The sequence below is a fragment of the Urocitellus parryii genome, chromosome 11 (assembly GCF_045843805.1).
Source record: "Urocitellus parryii isolate mUroPar1 chromosome 11, mUroPar1.hap1, whole genome shotgun sequence".
Taxonomy (NCBI): Eukaryota; Metazoa; Chordata; class Mammalia; order Rodentia; family Sciuridae; genus Urocitellus; species Urocitellus parryii.
Window position 1 is genome coordinate 23,801,594 of NC_135541.1, and position 22,934 is coordinate 23,824,527.

Sequence of the window (22,934 nt, forward strand, 5' to 3'; positions counted from 1 at the left end):
GACGGAACTCAGCAATGTTTTTCCAAAACAAGAAAGATGACTTTCCACAACCATTTGAAGTGGGAAGACAGGGGCGAGCGGGCAGGGCGGGGTGGGGGGCACGGGTTTCTTGTCTGAACAGTGCAGTAGCTGCATGTTTGGGATGAGTTTGATCTTCCTGTGTAAACTTGTTTCTAGTCTGCTATTTAAAACCTGGCATATGGATGGGATCTCAGCTCCCAGTACTGGCAGTCCTTAACATTCACAGCGACTAAATAAAAAGGGAATTTTAAAAACCAAATGCAGTTTTACCCCAGAACGAGGCAAAAGAGAAAACTACTAAGAAGTTAACAACTCCTGAACTTGAGCCCAGCCAACCCTCTAAGTGTGGGGGCCTCTGCAATGCGGTGCTGGGTGAGGAGCAAGGGGACTGACATTTTCTGAGCACCTCATGCAGGACTCGCTTTCTGAGCTGGGGTCTCAATCCCAGGATTAGAGTTAGGGTTAGGGTGAAGGTTAGGGACATGGCCTTCACAGCAAGTCACTAGGGTTTGAAGCCCAGCTCTGTCACTCACTACCTGGGTGACCTTGCAAAAGTTCTTAACTTCTCTGAGCATCCTCAGCTGGAATGGACCTAACTCACAAAGATGTAAAAATGATGCGAGGCCATGTCTGTAGCCGTGCAGCAGGATGCTCACGGCACGTAGTAAGTGTGCACAAGCCCACTGCAGTTTTTAATCTGCCTGGGGGAATGAGGATTATTTTCTCCATTTTTCAGTTTCCGAGGTTGCAGAAGATGCTGGGTGCATGGGAGGGGGTGTCCGATCCATCTCTTTCAAGGGTGGAAGGTAACCTGTAGTCCTAGCAATGTGGCGAGTGGAGTGGGAAGAGAGGCCTAGGATGGGCAGGAAATGAGAGTATTGAAATCTGCCGAGAAGGAAGCAGGGTCATAGGGGTGGGTGACTCGGGTCACTACAGGCAGGAGTGGAGAAACGAGGCTCCTAGGGGAGCAATCAGGCTGATTCCTCCATGGGCCCCCCGTAAAAACAGCAATTATTAAGTATTTTGCATGCGCCCAGCTCTGCCCTAAATGCTTTAAAAGTTCCGGGATGTTTGGGGTTTTTTTTTTTTGTTGTTGTTTGTTTGTTTGTTTCACTTAAATCTCAAAATGGCTCATTGAAGTGGTTATTATTTTCAAATGGGTCCAGACAAATAAAAACCAAATTTATGCAGCTCATTAGACAAGGAGTAAACCAGCGGTGAGGCCCCCATCTACTGCCTCTGAGAGCACACATCTTGGCACCAGGGGGCATCCTGTGGCCGAGAAGGAAGAACTGTACCAGGGAGAGAGCAGAAAGAGCCCCTGGGGCCCAAGTAGGTAATCAAGTCAGCTATTGCTGAGGGCCATTGCCAAGTAGGTATGATGCATCAAAATCTCCTTGCCAGCGTACCCCATGCTGCTTAGAGGACATTCGATGGGACGTTGCATGTATGCTTTAGTAAGATGACCCTGCTCAAGGTGATCGAGGGTGGATCCAGGTTTGAGGAAGTATCCTGCAGGTTTGAGGAAGTATTCTGGTCCTTGGGTTTAGGGTGTTCCCGGTTTAAGGCGTTTCCCGGTTTAAGAATATGGGTTTTAGGGAAGTTGAGGTTGAAGATTATTGCTGCTGGGATTAGGGTGTTCCTGCTGCTTGTTCCTGTTGAGTTCTCGTGAGATTAAAATGGGATTTGGAAAAAGCCTCGTGGAGTAGGTGGATTGTGAGGGCAGAAAGAGACTGCCCCTGAACGTGTGTGGAGGCTGGTGTGAGATTGGGAATAAAGAATTGCTGTTTGAACCTACAAAGCTGTGTGGTGGCTCGTGATTCTGTGCCAAGCGGAGACATTGGCACTTGGCATTCGGCAAGCTATAAGCCTGAGGCTGGCTCCTTGGGACAGAGGCCCCTAAGACCCACCTGGGATTTCTTACACAGCCCCCTGACAATCAGACTAAGCCACTTGACCAACCAGCAAGAAACCATGCCCTGATCACCCTACAGAGGGAACCACCATTCCCCAGATGTGTGACCACAGTTTCCTGATCTATAAATGGGGAGCTCATGAAAGCTACAGAGTTGTTAATGAGGATGAAGAAGGCAGCCAGAACCCTACCAACGAGGAGACTGAGGTTCAAAGTGGTGGGAATGCTTGTCCCACTGAGCAGCAGCAGAGACAGAGAACAAAAATGCTTAATTGGAGCACTGCTTAGTCAACAGCGCTGTAAATGGGGCCGTGGGTGTTGCTGGGGGGAATCGTCTGGCTGCCTGTGTGGGGAATCCAGTCATCTGAGGACCAAGACCCATGTCTTGGGTTATCTTTGACTCACTTGTCCCCAGACACATGGAACTTCCCTGCTTCTCAGGGGCTGCCTCCCCGCCACATCCCATTGCAGCTCCGGTTTCTCCAGAGCATCCCTTGGGAGGAAGAACTGTATCCTGATGCAGAGATCTGCCCCAGGCACTGAGGACTTGCGGGCTCCCAGCTCCTGCCTCCGAGCCTGCCACTGTTAAGACTTATGGCTGCCTCATCTCTCCCCCTCGCTGGGTCTGGCTACATCACTTATCTCTCCGACGCTGACCTGCCAGCAGCTGCAGGAGGCTCTCTCCGGTAAGATTTGATTAATGAGGTTCAGCAGCAACAAATCAGTCTTATGGAGCAGCCCTCCCCTCTCGGGGACACACTCTCACAACACCCGCTGCATACAAACCGCCCCGCGGGTGTGGGGCGGCTCCCAGGTCTGCCAGTCAGCAGCCCCAGGCTCTGCACCCCAGTTCCAGCTCCAAGGCTCAGACCCCACTGGAGCTCAGGGCCCATCCTCTAGTGCATACTGCGCCCCACACTTGTTTTGTACCCTTCTCTTTATGAGAATCAGAGAGAATTATTTTAACAGTGCACATGATAATAGCTACTATTTGTGGGTTCACCATATGCAAGGCACTTCACAGCTTATTTGATCACCAAGCCCATAGCATGAGGATATTATTATCCCCTTATTACAGATGAGGAAACTGAGGAGTGAGTGGACAGGTCGAACCTGAACTTCTGGATTCTGGCCTTTACACTGCTTCACGTGATTGAAGTCTGGATAATCTTTGGAAATACGGTGAAAGGCATGTTCTTCTTGGAAAAAAAGTGTGTGTACTATACACACATTGCAATATGACTTAGCCTATGCACCTGAAACCCCACCCACAGTCCTGAGGACCCCCCACTCACACTCACTGTGAAAAGAGCCTATCCTACTCCGTGTCAAATGCACCAAACCCAAGACCTGCTTCCCGATCTCATTGACTCGCTATCCTTTGCAAAGTTCACGCCATGGGAGAGTAGAACGGCTTTCCTCCCTGAGTTCCCAACCGCTCTGTGTGCATCACCCACCCCACCCCTTTCCTTGCCCCAACTCTTTTATTGGAACTGTTTGTTTCTCCAGCAGTTACAGGAAGCCCATGGCACATTGCGGTCCATCTACTTCTTTGCAGCATAATCGGCACATCATTCAAGTGCATGTCCCTCCCACCATTGGTGACCCCATGTCACCTTCTTGGGAACCTTTCTCAAGTGGGCATCCTACTCGCTTGTCCAGCCCCCGAACATGCACCTGCTTTTGCCCCCAGACTGCCAGACCTTGATCCACCCCTTCCTTGCAAGCTGAAAGGGCTGCAGATCTCCCCTTTCCATTCCCCTCTTTACCTTCCCCAAAGCCCTCACATCCCAGAAACATTTGTCAGGGATTTGCCAATAGTCCCTTTTTCATCTGCTGGGGCAAGAGTCATCTTTGCATATAGATGTTTTGTAATAGATGCTGCATTGATTATGTAAAGTTCTTTTGGGAATCGCCTGACCATTTCTGGGTCCTTACTGACCAGGTCCACCTCCAACATACATCTCACATCTCCTGGGTCAGCAGTGCCGAGTTGCCTGAGCCACTGGCCGGGGGGAAAATGGTGCAGGCCCAGGTGTGGTAGGGACTTTACCCATCCCAGAGGAATCTGCAAGGCCAACTCTGCTATGGCTGGGCTGGCCGAGGAATGGCCGTTTAATCTGAGTATGTTCCTCAGCCGGAAATTAAAATCACCCTGGTGATGAGCATTTTTTATACTTTGCAGTGTACAAAGCAAAGCACACTCTTCTGGTAGCTCATCCTGTCCTCACAACATGCCTGAGTGGGAGAGGTTATAGCTGTACCCACTTTACAGAGAAGGAAAGTATGGTGTGGAGAAGGAACTTGCCCAAGATGGTGTAGCTCACGTGTGGCAATTACAATCCTGGAGTCCAGCTCGTGGGATTGTGAGATCTGTGCTTTTTCTCTTACATCATTTTGTTTAAAAGCTCATTTTGGGAGAAGGGCATTTACAAAGTGCTCTCAGATTTTCCCCCAAGTCTCAGTCCTCCAGGAACATGGGGAGAATAGCACGGGTTATGTGCAACTGTGCTTCTTAGGATGAGAAGACCAGGTGGACAATCATTTGTAGATTATTTGAGGATGACTATAACATAAATACTTTAATAGGTGTGCCCAGCCCTCTCCTAAGCTCAAAACAAACCCCAAGTTTTTGGCATTGTTCTCTCCCCAGGGAATGGCCCTTGGGTTAGTGTGTAAGTCACCCAGAAGAGGGAGCTAATCATTTTGGAGGTGTGGGATGTGGACACAGAAGGTCAGTATCAGATCAACAGCCTAGGTGACAGAAGTAGAAGGGGGTTCCTATGGAAGCCTTCACCTCCTGTCACTGGGTTTAGGGAGCTTCCTGGGACATTAAGGAAGCTCTGCAGGGATGCTGAAGATCTGTCGTCTCTGGCAGCAGACCCTTGGGTGGGGTCTGAAGGCACGGTGACCCCTTGTCTCTTCCTCTAGCCAACTTCCATCTACTGGACAGCTGAGGTCCCAGGAGACCCCCTGGTTGAGTGGCTCACAGAGAGACTTAGTGCTGCCTCCCCTAATCCCATCGTGGCTTTGGCACTTGCTAGCTTCCAAGAGCACAGAACACTTTAAAAATGGTTCCTACAGCAATGCAGAACATGAGCTATGGGAGAGAGACAAGGTCAAGTGGAGTTGGTGGGGGATCCGGTGTGCCCAAGCCAGAGGCAGCAGAACTCCCTCTCTGCCTGCTCGCTGGCTGGTATTCCCTGCGGTAACTCCGGAGCTTCCCCTGGAGCTTCCTGCTCTGGCTTCTACCTGAACTTGGCATCCCCATGTGCCAATTAGAGTCACACCTCCCATTTAACCAGAAGCACATTTTCCAGCTTGTTCCTCCACCAGGCTGGGCTCCAAATGCCTCTTGTGGTTGTTTCCCGAAATCAAATCCAACCTCAAAGCATGAAGATTTGCCATTATTAAAGACGAGCAAAAGCATATGCCCCAGGCTCTGGAGAGAATTTCTAATGAGGATTCCAAAGATCACAGCCGACTCATGAGCTCTTGGAAGCCGATGGGCCCTTAACAGTCATGAGCCCTCTAATTACGCTCCCTGCACATCCCAGCTGTACCCACCGCTATGCCTGCGCCGCACTGCTCCCACGACAGTCGTCTCTGTGATGTAGAGACGGTGTTTAAAGCCAGCGTATAAAGGGGGAAAACCAGGCATGGTCAAAATTACCCTTACAAATCCCTTAGGAGGGAGGCCAGTATCCCACCTCTGAGTCAGTCCAACACGGCGGGGGGTTCTCCCTCAGTGTTGGAACAAATCACTTTTCTTTGGGTTAAGCACCAGATGAGGCTGTTGGCTTGATTTGAGGGTCCATGAGACATAAAAGATGGGTGTCTGGGAACACTGGAATCACCCTCAGGGCGATACTCATAGGAAAGAGGCACAGAGAACTCAAAAGCCACTGGGAAAACAGCAGGATCCATCTTCTGTCTCATGTTTGTCCCTTGAGTGAAACAGGGAGTCACATCCCCTACCTTATTTTTCAGACACACTCTTTATTCTTGTTATTATTATGCTGTATGCATATGCGTGGCAGAATTCAAATATATGAAGTGTGATCTCCTGGAAGTACATCCGGGCATCACGTGTGTTGACACCCTGCAAGGCTAATTCTGCATCCGAAATGCCACTTCTTCCAGGAGGCACTCTCTGACTGCCTATGCTAGAAGTGGTACAGAACCTCCTTTGTGCCCATCTGATGTCAGATGCCACCCCTGCCTCCTAACCTTGTAACTATGTGTATATCTTACCTCCCCAAATGGGTCAGGGTCCTCATCTGTTTCACCTTGGGGTCCCTCTAGCACTCGGTTCGGTGTCTCCCATACGTCCCTAATTGATAATCATTGATTCAAAGACCAGGTATATGGATGAATGAATTTCCAATAGTGCTCATCTTGGGACATGGGAACGGCTCTATCTTGCTGACACAGAAGTGCTGTACCCCAGGATTTCAGGTAGACTAGGTCAAGGACCCACAGATTCTATAACTCTGGGGAATATCTCCGTGCCTCCTCCCTTCCCTGCCTCCTCCTGGCTGCCCTTCCTGACCAGCTTCCTCCTGTTCTGATGCAACGTGCAGAGACGTCCACAAGGCAATGAGTGCAGAAGCCTGGCCCCAGAGCCCTCCAGGTAGGAAGGGCTAGCGGCAGCATGCCCATTTCATCAGGAGGACACTGAGCCTCAAGGAGGCACTTGTCAGCTCACAGTCATATGACTAACGAATAGCAGGGCCTGGATTGGTGATTGCCAGCTGTGCTCCTGCCCCCGCCTTCTATTTACTCACACTACCTCTGGGCAGGGGTGCCATTCTGGTCATAATATACATCCAGATACTGTAGTGAGCCCCATTCCTGCCTGACCAATGAGAGGCCAGTGGACAGTGTCCTGGTAACTCCAGTCCCATGTTATGCTGTCAGTAGCACCAAATGTCCCATTGCAAATGCCAAGTCCTCTGTCCCCTTTATAGGATCCCTTGGGGGTTCTGGGGCTTCTGTTTCCTTCCATGACCCAGGTATGTGGCTCTGTACCAAACACCACTGGCTGGGTCCCCTACCTTCCTCCTTCTTGCCCATTTCCCTGTGGCCCAGGACTGTCTCCACTTCTCCAGAGGGATGGAACTAACACATGTGGATTCAAATCCTAGCTCAACTGGGTACTTGCTGATCATTGACAAGTTACTAAAGTGCTCTGAGCTTAGTTTCTTCCTCTGTAAAACTACGATGACAACACTCACATCAAAGTTTTGCTGACGTGAAGTCAACGGCCTAGAAGTAACTGGAGTCTTGGCTCAGACCTCTTTTAGCTGGAATTCAGAATAATGTGGGGGCATACCACACAGCAAGCAAGGGCAACTCAGACCAGGGTTCCACTCCTAGATTCTGCACTTACTCACTTGCTGTGTGACTCTGGGAAATTTACTCGGTGTCTCAGCTTCAAATTCCTTACCAGTAAAATAGGGATAAAAATAGTAACTAACCCATGGGGCTGGTTTGCAATGAAAGGAAATAACTCACATTAACAGCTTAGCACAGTGTCTGGCACTTAATCAGGACTCAATAAATGTGATCCATTAATTATTAGCCATTATTAATTATGTCAGCGACTGGTAGAAAGAGCTGATTTGCATGAGGTTTTATCTACAAGGATGGGGAAGTAAAAAAGATATTTGTCTCCAGTATTGGTCCTCAGGGCTGTCTGCTATCTAAGCCCTAACGAGGGAGTGAGCAGAAGACAGGAGGGATGGGAAGGAGCCGTTTTCAGGTACCAGGTTACAAAGACGGTTTAGGACAGTGACCTACCCAGGAAATGTAAGCTATCTACTTACTGAGCAGCTACTATGGTCCCAGGACCAGGCTCAGGATCAAGTGGCAAACAAGAGACATAGCCCTGCCTTCATGGAGCACAGACTAGTGGCACTTCTGGGTCTGTACCTTGGGGGCACCTTTCTGGGGGTGTTCCAACAGTAGCAGGAGGGTGACATGCCAGCCTTTCCAGTTCCATGATTCAGATATCTGTGGAAAAGTCTGGAAAAACAGAATGTTGGAGAGCAATGATCCATCTCACAGAAGACGCCCCAGGATGCTTGCAGCAAGAACAGGTGAGACTGTGGAGGAACAGGTGTTATGCAGGAGAAAACCTGAGAGAGTGCATTTAGGGCTACTACTATTGAGGGGTCACATCATTCCTTAATGTTAGTGAAACTTGAGGAAATCAAGGATCCCACTGTGGTACACCTCCTGCCACATCCAGAAGGGATGGCTTATGCCCCTCGTGGGGCCTCCCAGATTCAGACTCACCTGACACCATCGCTCCACTATTTATTCTGCACACAGTTTGCAGGACACAGCCAGCACTCAGCTTTCTACGAGGTACACAGGGACATACCGCACTGCACCTAGGAGACACACACCTCATAGGTCCTCCACCAGCCGGGAAACCTCTTCCACCCACATACTTCACCCACCTCTGCTCTCTCTCTTCCTCTCTTTCTAGCACCCAAATGGGCTTCGGGGGCTGGACAGAGCTGGACTCGGCCACTTACCAGGTATGACTTGGGATAGTCAGCAAACTCTTTGAGCTTCCGTTTCTCCTTCCTATCAAACAGGAATAGCAAGAGTCCCTCCCTCACAAAGCTGCAGCAAGGATGGGAGGCGCTCCGCTCATCAAGCAATCTACTTATTGAGATAACATCAATGACCCTACCTGGCATGGATCAGGTGGTTAAGACACGTACTCCGCACCCCTGCACACAATGAATCCTGTAGGACCCTGAGCTGTCTGACCCTAGCCTGAAAGACCACCGCCCAGGCCCTGACACCTCAAAGTCCCCAGCACTGGCCTGCCTCCTCTCTGCATCCCTGTCAGAAGGTCCCACGGAGGCAGTTAGGCCCGCGAATGTCCTGGGAGCCTGAGCCTGGTCATAATATACATCCAGATACTGTAGTGAGCCCCATTCCCTTTGATGTGAGTGTTGTCATCGTAGGTCAGGATCAGCTCTGCGGGTGGGGGCTGGGTGGGGCAGCCTGGGGGCAAGAGGTGCTCCTCCCCTCCTGCCCCCGCAGCAAGACCCTTGTGCTCCTGGGTCCACTCGGGATCCAGCCCAGAGGCTGCCTCTCCTCCTCCCCCCCATCGCTCCTCTGCAGCCTTTATTATCTCAACTACTTTAAGAGACTTCTCTCCCCCCTCCCCTCCACTCCTCTGATGCTAATCTCTCTCCATAAATCATACCCTCTAATCTTTTCATCACCTTTCTCTGATTAAAGCAGCCTCGGGGGTTGGGAGCCCCAATCCTCGGTGACTAAAGCGCTTTGATGTCCAAAGACGGTCCCGGAGGCGGCGGGCTGGCTGGCGATCAGACCTCGCCCACCACGTGCAGCAGCCTGGCGCACGCGCCGTCTAGGCGGACACGGTCCCGAGCTGTCCTGGGCTGCCGGCGCAGCCCGGCACCTCGAGGATTTCACAGATCTCTTCATGAATATTTCTCACTACATACTGGATGTCATTATTCTATTGAGAATCAATTAGCCCAAATGTTGTTATGACAGCTACAGAAAAATGATATTTTTAGCTTTGCTTTATGCTGCTCTGTCTCTGCACAGAATTATTGAAAACCTTAAAACTAATCTAGTGGTGACATGGGCCTTCGTGGCAAGCTGAGGAGCGATTGATCTGGGAAGGTGGAATTGTGGGAAGTGCGGGGCTTTTCTCAATGAAGTCGGAGCCCTCCCAAATGGCTTTCAGGAGGGGAGGCAGAGCTGGACCCTGAGCCAGCTCCGTACCCAGTCGGATCCCCAGTGTTTGCATAGGTAAAATGGTAGCACCAGTCCTCCCCACCTTTGGTGTTTTATGCAACAATTCATGAAATGCACTTAGCAAGTGTGTGGTCCTTCACCCAGGAGTGGCTCTACTGCCAGTGGCTGACAGGGAGGCCCCAAGCAAGGATTCCTGGGTTTGAGACTCAGCTGTGACGCTTTGTAGGTGTGTTACCTGGGATTGGCCACTTGCCTTCTCTGTGCCTCAGTTTTTATCAACCGTGACAGGGATGAATCATACCTAATATTATATCAACTGGGCTACTAAAGTAAACCACTGAAACACCCAGCCTGGCTTCAAAGCGTTCCATCGTTATCATCTGCTATCCTCCTTTGTTCATCCCAACCCCTTCCCATCCTAGCAAGTTCAAATCCTCCTGACAATCAAATCTGGCTCAGATGTCACCTCCACCACTACTCCAGACAGACTGAGATTGAGATTCTGGTTCCAATAATCATGGGTGACTTTGAAGAAAGCATTTAACCTCTTTGCCTTTATTCCTCTTTGGTAGAAGAGGAATAAAAGTTTCCTTATTCATATAGGGGCTGGCCACGGTCACCTCTGGCCCCTGTGTGGTGCTGAAGCTGGGTTAGCAATTCCTCGTCCAAATGCCAGCTCTCCTTGCAGTCGCTCCTTTAAACACCTGCATGCTCTCCCGCCTCCAGGAGCAGTTTTACAGATTTATAGTAAACAAGGAAGCTGTTTTATGACAAAAAAAGCGGGGGGAGTTACCCTTGAGCTGGAAACCCTTGGGGAGAGGCAGTTCCAGGATGCCACCCTGCAGCCGCATACTCTGCCAAGGCTGGAGCTGGGTCAGAGAAAAGGTTGGAGCCCTCAGAACACCTTTGCTCCCAGCCACGTCCTGCCCCATTCTCCTGTCCAGTGGGTTTTGTCCACTGGAGTTTAACAGCACCTGATGGCTGACATCTTTCAGCAGGGAAAGGGTCAGAGGAGCAGGCCGGCAGAGCACCCCAGGGACCCCTGGAGTGCCCTGTATCCTAGGCTGGCCACCTGGCTCTCTGCCTGAATAAATTCCTACAGTGCTCCAAGGCTCAGCGTTCACCTGCCCTTATTATACAGCCTCCCGGTCCTTTCATTTGGGATTACCTTCGCCCTCTTGCCCCTGTCCCCACATTGCACTCTTTCTGGTTACTGCTGTGATGCTTGTCATAGTCACCACCTCTGACTTCAGCTCCTTATGCACAGGGCTGGAACGGCAAGCAAGCAGTGACACAAGACCCATTTCTTTCTTTCTTTCTTGGTTGTCAGTGGATCTTTATTTTATTTATTTATATGTGGTGCTGAGAATCAAACCCAGTTCCTCACACATGCTAGGCAAGTGCTCTACCACTGAGCCACAACCCCAGCCACAAGACCCATTTCTAATGCTTGAAGCATTTACCCTCCTTGTCTCAGCACCCACTTCATCCTGGGCACAGTTAACCTCCCTGGAGTCTGCCCCACCCAGTATTACCCATTCTTTGATCTCTGAAATAGCAGCCCGCCCAATCCTGTGTCCAGGATCACCTTGTACAGTTGTGTAAATTGTATACTGCATAACTCCCTGATGCCATTCACATAGCCCATGATGTGAATGATGTCCTCTGAGTTTTGTGCCATGTTGGCCTTGCCTGTCATCGGAACCTTATAAGAACTTTCCTTCATTGCTTCTAGGTGCGCTGACTTCTGAAAGGCTCACCCCAGACACACATATTGACTCCTCTATATACTTCACTCAGTAATTTCATGCCATAAAAATATTTTGAGAAGATTTTTGTAATTTGACTTTTGAAATGATTTGGCTATGAGCAAATGATTTATGTTCAGCTATGATTTCTCAGCAATCATTGAGTATTCTTCAGGATTGAGAAAAGAAAAATCTAATCTGCAGACTAATTTCAAATGTCAAGCAGTTTCCATGCATTTAGCCCCTAATGAAGTTGATCTAATAGTTGGTTTATAGACATCTCATTAAACACCTTCTCCTTTCTTACATTTGTCTTGCAGTTTTCTTTTTGCATTTCAGAGTCAATAATTTCTTCCAAAATCAAATATTTTCATGGGCCTCAAGTATGAGCAAATTCTTTTTCTATTCTATTCCCCTTCCCCCAAATGACAGAGGCCAGTCTGTAACTTTTAAAGACACGTTACTGAGGAGTTTGTGATAAGCAGGTAGTTAAAAGCCCTCATTTATTCCTACAGTCTGAGCACACCTCATAATAGTGCTCCTCTTGCTTCTTAGGGGTGCCAAGTGTAAGGTCTCTGTGTAATGAAGAACAGGTACCCTAGGGACAAGGCTGGCCCTGGGCACAGACCTGCCCCAGCACCTCCTTCAGGACAGGCTCTGGGCCTTTCTCCTGGCTGGTCTCCACATGGTCCAGGGACCCTCACCCTCCACCCACCCACCCCCACCTTGAGGAATATTCTAGGCATCTCCACACCACAGAGTCCAGAACAAACTACCCTCAGCAGCTCAGACAGAAAGTCTTTTTCTCATCGCCAACTAAGGCCTGCTTACCAAAGTCCTCATTTCCTGCAGCAGGAATGACATCTTTCTTAGAAGGCTGACAATGGACATTTTCATTTCCTTTTGTGAAAACCCCACTCCCATCCATAAGGGTGTGCTCTGGCCCTCTGACCCCAACCATACAATCACAGAATAGTTCCACATTGATACACATCCCAGAGTCTCAATCTACATATCTTTAAATCTTAAATCTTTTGTGGAACAAGGCAGAATATCAATTAATCAACCAATCAATTTCTCTTTTTAGCACCAATCAGATTGTAGTATGATTGTATCCATGAGTCCCCCTCCCTGGACCGTGACCTCCTGTGGAGGGATGTGGGTGCCTTGCTCATCTCTGCATCCCCAGTGCCTCAACCTGGTGCACAGCAATGCTGTCCAAGGGATGTCATGAATAACCATGACAGCAATTTTCTGTTCAGCTGTGAGCTCCTTAAGCACAAAGATTGTGCTTGCTCATTTCTGCCAACACCATAGTATATACTGGCCCCCGGCAGAGGCTCACTGGAGGCACAGGTTCCCGGAAAGTTTGGATGGAAAGAAGGAAGGAAGGGAGGGAGGGAAGGAGGAAGGGAGGGGGATGTTAGGTGGATGGTTTCATGGATGGTCAGAGGCATGCTTAGCTGGATGGATACTTAGCCTGAGAGATTGGGGTCCAGGAAAAAGACAGAGCTACTTTGACCCCTGTTTCATTCAACCTTTTTTTGTTGTTATTGTTTTGTTTTGGGGTTTTGTTTTGTTTTGGGGTTTTTTGGTGCTGGGGATTGAACCCAGGGCTGTATCCCCAGCCCTCATTCAACTCTTACATCACTGTGACTAAACTACCTGACATGAAAAACTTAGATGAGGGAAAGTTTATCGGAGACTCAGGGTTTCAGAGGTCTCAGTCCTTGATCAGCTGACTCCATAGCTTTTCGGGTGGAGGGTGAGGCAGAACTTCATGCCACAAGGGCGTGGCAGGGGAAAGAAGTTGCGAGTGGAACAGCCAGGGAGCAGGAGGGGGGGACACAGGAAGATGCACCCTTCCAGGCCACGCCCCCAGATGTACCACCTCCTCCAGCCACACCCCACCTGCCTCCAGTTACCACCCAGTCTTCAAACCCGGATGGAAGGATTAGGTTCCAGCTCTCTTGATCTAATCATTTCACCTTCAAACATTCTTATCTTAACAGGAGCTTTGGGGAAGGGCAACTCATATCCAAAGCGTAACACCTCCTAATAGTTTTTCAATTCTGAGCTCCAATTCCTGTGAGGTCTGACTACCCAGTGGTTCCTATCCTTGGTTCCCAAGACAATTTTATGTGTCTCTACAAAAAAACTCCTCTCCATGTGAAGCAGTTTGAGGGGACTGGTTTCTTTTAACTCACATAGGTTACCCTCCTCCCAGATGGAGTGGGAGTGAAGGGGAATGAGCACCACCTCTGGAGTGTCCCACAGGTGGGTCTTGGGAAGCACGGCATACTTGTTCATCTTGATATCTTCCCAAGACACGCTGCAAGGCTGGGCTGGTTATGAATGAGCTTGGCTCAGTTCAGTTTAATGAGCTTATTCTGGGAGTATAGGTCTATGCCAAAGGTTGGGTGAACTTTTATGAACAATTGGCTGTTGGCTTGAAGCAGTCCACCCAAATCCAGCTTCACCTCCGACAGCTGCTGTGTCATCGTGGGTAGTCACTGACTGCTCTGGCCCTCCGTGCTCCTGTAAAATGTGAACTTGGAAGGAAATCATCAAGCCTTTTCTGCTTTAACATTTTTAGTTCATGTGACTTGCCCAAGGCCACCTGTATAACCCACTCTAAAAGAGTCTTTTGAGTGGGATAACAAGTTTTAACTCACCTATACTGATGCCCACTCCTTTGGGAGCTTCCACACAAGCATCAAGAACATGGTGTAATTTTTATCATTTTTCACATATTCCCCTAACATGTTCTTCCTGATTCCCAGAATTCCTTCCCCATTTCCCCATAGTTCAATCCAGTCCATCTATTTGGGTCTAAGCCAGACCTCTCCTCCAGGGTGCTTTTCTTGTTCACTATTCTGGAAGAAGATTTCTCCTTCCTGGTGCCTCCTGTCCTGTGTTTTAGCAGATCCCATCTCCTAGCTGGGGGGTGGGGTGGGATCTGATTGCCCCTGCAGGATGGGGACAGAGAGGGGCTTTCTCAGGGCTCTGCACCCAGTAGACATTACTGAACCTTTAATGGTACAGATGGCCAGAGAGTGATTTGATGATATTGTAGGAGAGCTTGTGAATTTTTTTTTAAAAGATCACAAAACAACCAGTATTTATATATATATATATATATATATATATATATATATATATATATATGAGATAACTGTGTTCTGAAATGTATCTGAAGAAGTGTGGGGAGGTGTGCCCAGGACATTTGTTCATGGCAGTAGGATTCAGAGTGACTATTCATTTTCTTCTTTCAGCATATCTGTATTTCTCAATGTTCCAGAATAAGCGCGTATTATTCTTGGGATGGGAAAAAGAGAAAAGCTATTTAAAAATAAATAAGTAAATGTTTGTTTAGTGAATGAAAGTATGAGGCTCTAGTGTGTTACACGAGACTAATTTGGAGCTGGATCCTGTAGCAGAAGCCATCCCCTGCCAGCCAAGTCTCCCTCACCGCACTGCCATTGCCAATGGAACCCGTGTGCTTCTAGCTGTGGAACTGTGCCTACGGGGTTTGCAGTGAGCCCTGTGGTTCAGCAGGAATCATGGAGTCCTGCTTTTCCTAACAGCAATGATCACAACCCCTCCGTGTTCACAGCACTTTTTAGTTTGCAAAGGATTTTTAGACGCCCTTTCTCATTTGCTCCTTACAATCCAGCAAAGCAGGTGTTAATGCCTTTTGGTCACCAATGTGGAACCTGGAGTCTAGGCAGACTAACTGAGGAGGTGGAGGTCAAGGTCACACAGCTAGTAAGGAACCCAGGACCAGGACTCCTGCCTTCCACTCAAGCCAGATCCTCTTCCTCCGGCACCAACAAATCACCTGGTGCACAGATTAGACATGTTGTGTGGGGGTAACCATCTAGGCCCCCACATTCTGCATGCATTGCGTGGTCAATGTTCAGGAAGGCAGGTGTAAGGAACGGGCACTTTCTGCCTGGAGTCTGCAATGATCAGGTGTGCTCCAAGGAAGGGCCTCTCAAGAGCAAACCCTTCTTTGGAGATTGTGTCTACACCATAGCTGGCCCATGTGATCACTGTCATGGTGGTTGGCTCCTATGTCCCATGGGATAGCTGTGCTCATGGAAGTCTGAGGGAGTGGCATTTCTAGCCCAGACACAGTCAGTGTCCCCTTGGGGGGACCCATCCCTCTGCACTGCTACTGGGGGGAGGCACAGTAGTGGCCTCTAAAGCTGGGGTTGCTCATGACTGTGATTCCTAGGGGGGAAAAGAAAGAAACAAAGAACCAACCAAGCCTCCCCCCCCCCAAAAAAAAACACCCTCTGACCTCAGAAATCACACATCTTCAGAAATGTCCCATTTGGTGCCAAAAGGCCAATTCTTCTTCCACTCCCTCACAGACCTCATGCAGATTCATTGAGAGGTGTCTAAAAATTAATTACAGTTTCTTTATAAAGTATAATTATGATAAAAAATACAAAGTGCTAGAGAATATATTAAATATTGAGTTTGTATATAACTTCCAAATAAAACTCTTTCCAATGTTTTAATGAGAAATTGGAGTTTGCTTCTAGAAACATATTTTTTAATATCAGGTTTTATACTGGAAATGATTACACAATTGATCAAATGACTGTACAGAAATAATCAAAACTTTTAATGAGGATCCTTTCAAATTCTTGATAGGCTCCATCAATGAAAAGCTCACAAATGATAAAATACTCAAATTCATTTTTAGACAAATATGTAACACAATGATTAAAATTATATTTACAGAATATAAAAGATCTGCTCTTTATTGACAAAACTAATGTTAGAATTTCTTGTACTAAAGAAAATGAGTGTAGGGCCAATCGAACTTGTCTGCACAGAGTAGTTCAAAATCACAACGCAGCTCTTATCTGCAGACCGGAAATGCAGCGCTAGAATGGTCAGTCTGCAGGGATCCCAGATACCTCTAAAGGGGCAAACCAGGTGAAAGAGGGTATGGAAAGAGTTCCAGGCCTACTTCTGGAGCTTCACCCCCACTTCCACTTTCTTGAGTCCACCCTAGGCTGGGAACAACATGGACACCAGCCGCCAGGAGCCCCTTGTTCACTATGAACATTATGTGCACCTCATATGTGCAGGTAGAGAGCACTCCTTGACCACATCCAGTCCACTTCAGCAAAGCAAAAGTGCCAGATGGCATTCATCCTGCAGGCCATTTGCAGGAATCTTAGGGTGCCACACACCCAGCCCCCAGAACCCCCGCAAGGAGCCAGAGCCCAAGTTGCTTCCAGATAATCAGCCCAAGAGTTCCAAATGTCCCTGGTGGCTGTGAGTGTGGGTGGGGATGAGGCTTCAGTATTTCTTGGCCCATCAGGTAGGAAGATCTGGCTTGGAGGTGCCATCTGCAGAGGAAGGCTGGAAGGTCCAGATTTTCCAGAAAGGAGTCTCAGCCAGCTTTGGAGCACTAGTGGAGCACTGTGACTGGGAGAAGGGGAAACCAATAGCAAACTGGGCTGGAGACCAGAGTTCCCGGCCACTGGAACCTGGAATGTTCTCCTGCATTGATTGTCTCAAAACCCAAATGCATAAGGGAGGTTTGGCCCAGGTAGAACCGGAGCACCCTTCCTCTCTATTCTTTCAGGTCTCCATGGACTTTTAATAGGACCTGATGAGTACACAGCATCCAGTGATCAGGCCCAAACCACCAACAAGGCATCTACTATGAGATGCATCCTTATTGCCTCGGTTGAAGGAGAGGACAGGGAGAGAGAGAAAGCCATTGGGAGAAGCAGAGAAACAGAAGTCAAGGCGGAGATGGGAAGAGAGACAGAGCTAGACTTGGGGAGACAGACAGCTGGGGAAGGGCAGAAAGGGGAGAGAGCAGAGAGGTGGAGCGAAGGGGAGGAAAACAGATGTGAAGAACCTTGAGGGAGAGCGTGACCCGGTGCAGCGGGGAGCGGGAGAGCAGGGAGCGAGAGCCGGCGGAGGGCGGAGGCGCCGCCAGCGGAGCCGCGCAGCGCCTCAAGGATTCGCCGTCGTTCCTCAAACACAGGATGCGGCGCCCTTTGGAGAAGTCGCGCTGGGCGGAAACGCTAACTCCATGGGCAAGTGCAAATGTAAAGAGGCCCTGAGAGCACTTTGTGCAAATATCAGGCCGGGAAGTGCTGCGCCCGCGGAGCTGCCGGGCACCTCTGCGCCCCCGCGCCCTTGGCTGCGCGCTAATTCACTTTACCGTCACCTCCCGGGCGGGGGGCAGGCGGGCCCGGGCAGCCGGAGCGTGCAAAGGGTGCAGAGTGCCTCGCAGGGCCAGAGGCCATGGCCCTGCCTAATGGAGCAAAAGACAGATCAGCAGAAGCCAGGCAGGTGGGCGGGAGGGGGAGCGCAGACGCCCGGGATGAAGGCGCGGGGGCGGGGGAGGGAGGCACCGAAAGACACGCAGAGGACGGGAGTCCCGGGCTGGCCCCCAGCCCTCGCCTTGAGTTTGAGGCTTCCACCTGTAGCGGGGGAGCCTTTCTGCAAGAAACCGGAGCCCCAGCTTCCTCGCCTCTAAAATTGGAAAACAAAGCCTTTCCCGTTCACCTTAAGGGTGTTTTTTGGGGGGAAGTAAGGGGTATGAACTGGGAAGGAGTTTGGAAAGCAATGATTTTCATAAATGCCCACTAATGACAATAATAGCCAAAGCTTTTACAACGATGTAAGAGCCAGGCACCCTTCTAAAGGTTTTACAGACATTTGCTCAGGTAGTCCTCTCAGCAACTCCATTTATGCCCCTTTTACAGATTGTAAAACCGAAGCGCAGAGGACCAGTCACTCATCCAAGGTCACACACAGTAATCGGCTGGTGAACCCTGACGACAGGGATCCAGAGTCTATGCTACTCTATTATGCAGGGGCTGACACTATTAATGTCCACGTTTTACATATGAGGGAAGAAAGGTTCAAAAAGTTGGGGCCATGATCTATGTCCCATAGGCAGGAAGTAGCAAAACCAGGTCTTGAAGCTTGGGACACTGGATATGGAAAGAACATGGACTGATAGATCAGGTGACTTGGGTTCAAGATCCTGTTCTGTCACTGTGTGACACTGAGAGAATGGATTCAGCTCCCTGTCCTTATTCTGACCAATTTCATTAGGTTATTGTAAAGATCCAATGAGAAAATGTATATGAGGAGCTTGACAGATAGTGGGTGCTCAGTAAATCCATTTGGTCAGTGTTTATGGGGCACTGTACCCAGTCCTGAGGATACGGTGATGACTAAGACAAGATCCTGGCCCTAGTGGGACTTGCCTTGTAATAGAGGAGACCGAGAACAAGTAAACAAACCACCACAGATTGTTACCAGGGAGCCTAGAGAAGAAACCAGAGGGAGTGTTACAATAGATCCTCAGAGGGAGACTAACCCCTGGAGGAGATGAGATGAGCCACCTGAGAGGAGCTGGGAGCAAGGCAAGCACAAAGGTGCTGTGGCAGGAAAGGGCGAGGCAGAGTCCAGGTGTTGGTAGAGGCACCGTAAATGGGGAGCACAGTGCAGAAATGGGGTTCAGAGGTGGGGAAAGGCATGGGGTTTATCTCAAGCTCTGAGAAAGTCATGGAAGACTTTTAGAGAGGGGTGGCAGGATCCAATATATAGTCTTAAAAATCACTATGCAACGTGCAGATTGGAGAGGAACAAGATGAGAGCAGCAAGTCATTAGGATGTGAGGGTCTCTTCAGGCTTGAACTGAGAGGGGTCAGGGAGGCAGGAAGGCACAGAAAGATGCAAATGGAGTTTCTTACACTCTAAATGCAGGTGGCTGTTCACTGAGTCATCACTGATCCATGCTATCTGGACTCAGTTTCCAGGTCCAGTGGCAATGAACGGGCTTTGCAAATTCCACTGGGGACAGGGCAGTGGCCCCCAGAGATATCTAGCTGACTGCTCTGCCCAGTTGCTTCCTGAACTGTGCTGGAGATCAGGCTCGCCCATGGCCCTGTCAAAAGCTACAGATCAAATGGCAGTATTGGGGACGGTGGACACTGACACGGCACCCGGACACCAGAATCTTTGGAGGTTGACTATCTCTCCTCCATCCTCTTCCTGTCTGCTGCGTTAGGCCTGCGAGGGTGGAAGAAATGAATCAGCCAGGGTCACTTCCTTCAAGGTGGAATATTCTGGGGAGCGGGTCATTCTGGAGGAGATCTCAGGAGAACAAAGTGGAGATTATCCTGTTGTGTTTCTTTAAGCATTTGTTGTTGAAATGGAAGTTACAATTCAAGCTAATTTGAATAACAGAATCATAGGAAAAACACCCTCTAACCACAAAAATGAATATTCAACATTCCCACCTTATCTTCTTTGCTTTGTGGGGCTGTTTCTCAGCTGCATATTAAACGGCCCCTTCATGTGAAGCTGGCAGAGTGGTGGTTTTGCAAGACAGAATGCTGCTGGGCTAAGGTGCTAAATTCAGAACATAAGTCATTTTGGGCTCCCAGAATTTCAAGGATCTTACAGGGACAGGCCGAGAGCCAAAGGAAAGGTGGGAGGACTGGGGAAAGTTTGGATGGAGACCGCGGGCTGTAGTGAGTGAGAACTGAGTGTTCCCAAGCAGCTCTCACAGCCCTGGGGTTGCCAAGCCTGTCCGTGCCCCAGTGGGGTTTGCTGCAAAACCTGCAGAGGAGGAGCAGCCCATAGGTGGAAGGCTGCAGTGGCGGGCCCCGCTGCGCTGCACCAGTGGGCTTGGCCCCCTCAGCAGCTGCAGGTTCAGCTCCCACAGATTCAACCACAGATTGAAATATTCAGGAAAAAAAAATCGTATCTATACTGAACATATACTCTTTTTCTGGGAGGATCATTATTCCCTAAGCAATACCCTATAACAACTGTTCACCCAGTATTCACATTGTTTTAAGTATTGTAAGTAATCTAGAGATGATTTAAAGTATAAAGGAGGCTGGACATTGATTATAGGCAAATAACACACCACAGGGAGGGTGGTGTTCTGGGGATTGAACCCAGAGGTGCTTTACCACTGAGCTATATCCTCAGTCTTTTTTTTTATCTCATGTCAAATTCTTGCTAAGTGACTGAGGATCTTGCTGCCCTGCCCAGGCTGGCCTCCAACTTGTGATCCTCCTACCCCAGCCTCCTGGGTCACTGCGATTACAGGCCTGTGCCACCATACCCTGCTAATAATACACCATTTTGTATAAGGGACTTGAGTGTGCATAGATTTTGAAATCCTCAGGGAGTTCTGGAACCAATCTGCAAAGACACCAAGGCGAGGACTGTTCTGTGTGCCTAGAGGTGCCACTGTACAAGTCACACACATTGTGTTTGCACTGAAAACTTCTTTGGATTCCGCTGGCCTGTGAAAAACACTCAAGACACTGATGTCCTCCTTCATTCACTTTCCAGCCAGGCAGGGCATCTACGTCCTCAGCAGAAGCACTAGACGTACCGTACTGTGGGTAGTTTCCTAAACACTGCTAACTCCTAGCCTTTGCCCGGGCTGTGCTTTCTTCCCAGAATGTCTTTCCTCCCAAACACCCTCTCAGGGTTGCCTCTGCTTGCATTTCCCGGTACCCACCCCCACCAGGTTCCCACGGGACTTAGACACTGTGCTGTGCTGCAATTACCTGTTTTCTACCAAATTAGATTGTACCTTCCCCTGGGGATCTGTGCGTCTGCAGCACATGGCCTGAACCTGGCGCGAAGCCAAGGCCAGCCCAAGCTTATAAATGCACAAATGAGACATGGGTGGCTTTGGGTGGAGACCTGGGGGTAACAAATCAAAAAGAAAGAAAAACAGTAAGTCTGTTGGATGATGGAATCGGGATCTCAAAAGATCCGACTTGCTGGATCAATGGGCTTCATCCAACAACGCGACACTTAATAGAGACAAATGTCATGCCTTGCACTTAACATTCCAAACCAATGGCCCTGGAATAGGAACAGGGGGAGAAGAGACAGAGGAAGGGCAGCCAAGGCAGCCCCTCACATAAAGGGAACGCCTGGCATGGTCAGTAGGACAGCCGTCTGTGGGCTGCCATAAGAACCAAAGCAGAATTAATAAAGGTCTTATGCCTAGAATACGGGGGTTGGGGAAAAGAATAGATAAATTCCCAAGAGACTCCAAAAGACATCATTTGAGGGAACACCTCAAGGGGATAAGTTGAAAACATGAAGAAGAGCTTGCTTCAGATCTCTAAGAGAAATAAGGGCAGGTGGGTTCCGTGGGTTCCAAGAGGCAAAATAAGAGGATGGCTGGAAGTTCGTGGATAGGAAGAACATTGAAAGTCAAGCCTGTCCGAATATGGGCAATACTGCCTTGGGGAGAAGTAAGCTCCCCAGCCTCAAAGGCATATGAACAGGGATAGGACTGACCCTTGGCTGGGAGGCTGAAGGGCCTTGCTACTTCCTCAGCCTCCTTTCCTACAATTCTCCCAGCCACACTGGCCTGGCTACAGCTTGGCCACACCAAGCACAGCCTCACCTCAGTGCCTTTGCACTTGCTGCCCCGGGAGCTTAGAAAACTCTTCTCCCAGATATAGTCTGTCTCCTTCCCTCACTTTAATCATATTTCTGTCCATCTGTCAACTCCAGAGAGGCATGTTCCATGAACACTCTATCTAAACCAAATAGCTGTCTAGTTACCGTCTCTCCTAGTATAATAGAAAGTCCCTGAGAATAGGGCCTTGGTCATATTCACTGCTGCCAGCTCATCTAGACAGGCCTGTCACATAGTAGGTACTCAATAAATTCTTGCCAAATGACAAAATGAATGATCTCATTTATTCCCCCACAATAACCCTTGCTCAATTTAATTCATACAAAAGGTCCTCATGTAGAGTGAAGACAGAAGAAACTAATGGCAGGTTCAGTGGACAACTCAGGGAGACAAAGAGAGGGAAGGACCTCACTCTGACTAGCCACCTGCCGGGCCAGGCACATGCTCATTTCATTTAATCCCCACAACAGTGCTATGGATTTGATTAGTCTCAAATTTCAAACCTCAAAGACCATGTAACATTAGGATTTATTAGTTGCAAGCAACAGAAACAATGCTTGCTAATGTAGGCCAAGAGGGAATTCAAGAATTGAAGGAACAAGACTGAAAGAAGGAATGAAAACCCAAACTTCAACAGATGGAAAGCAGAGAATCTACAAAGATCCAGGGCTGTAGTACAAATGGTCCTCCAGTGTTCTGACCTGATATATCACTCCGCACAGATTCTTTCCAGAGAGTCTGGTTGGACCAGCTTGGATCACGTGAGTCCCCTTGGCCTGCAGAGGTGAGAACATGATTGATAGGTCTATGAACATTGCATGATGGGAGATGAGGATGCCCAAGGGAAATGGAGCTGTTGTTACTAGACAAATGGGGAATGGGTATTTAACAAGAAAAACAAAGGGTCAATCACTTTCAGTACTCAGAGATCCTGGGTCCAATCCTCTGGCTGGTCAGGAAGGGTAAGTGTGGTCACACAGAGGCCAACAGAGGCCTGAAAGACCCGTGTTCTGGCTCTGAATTTGGTGCAAATGTC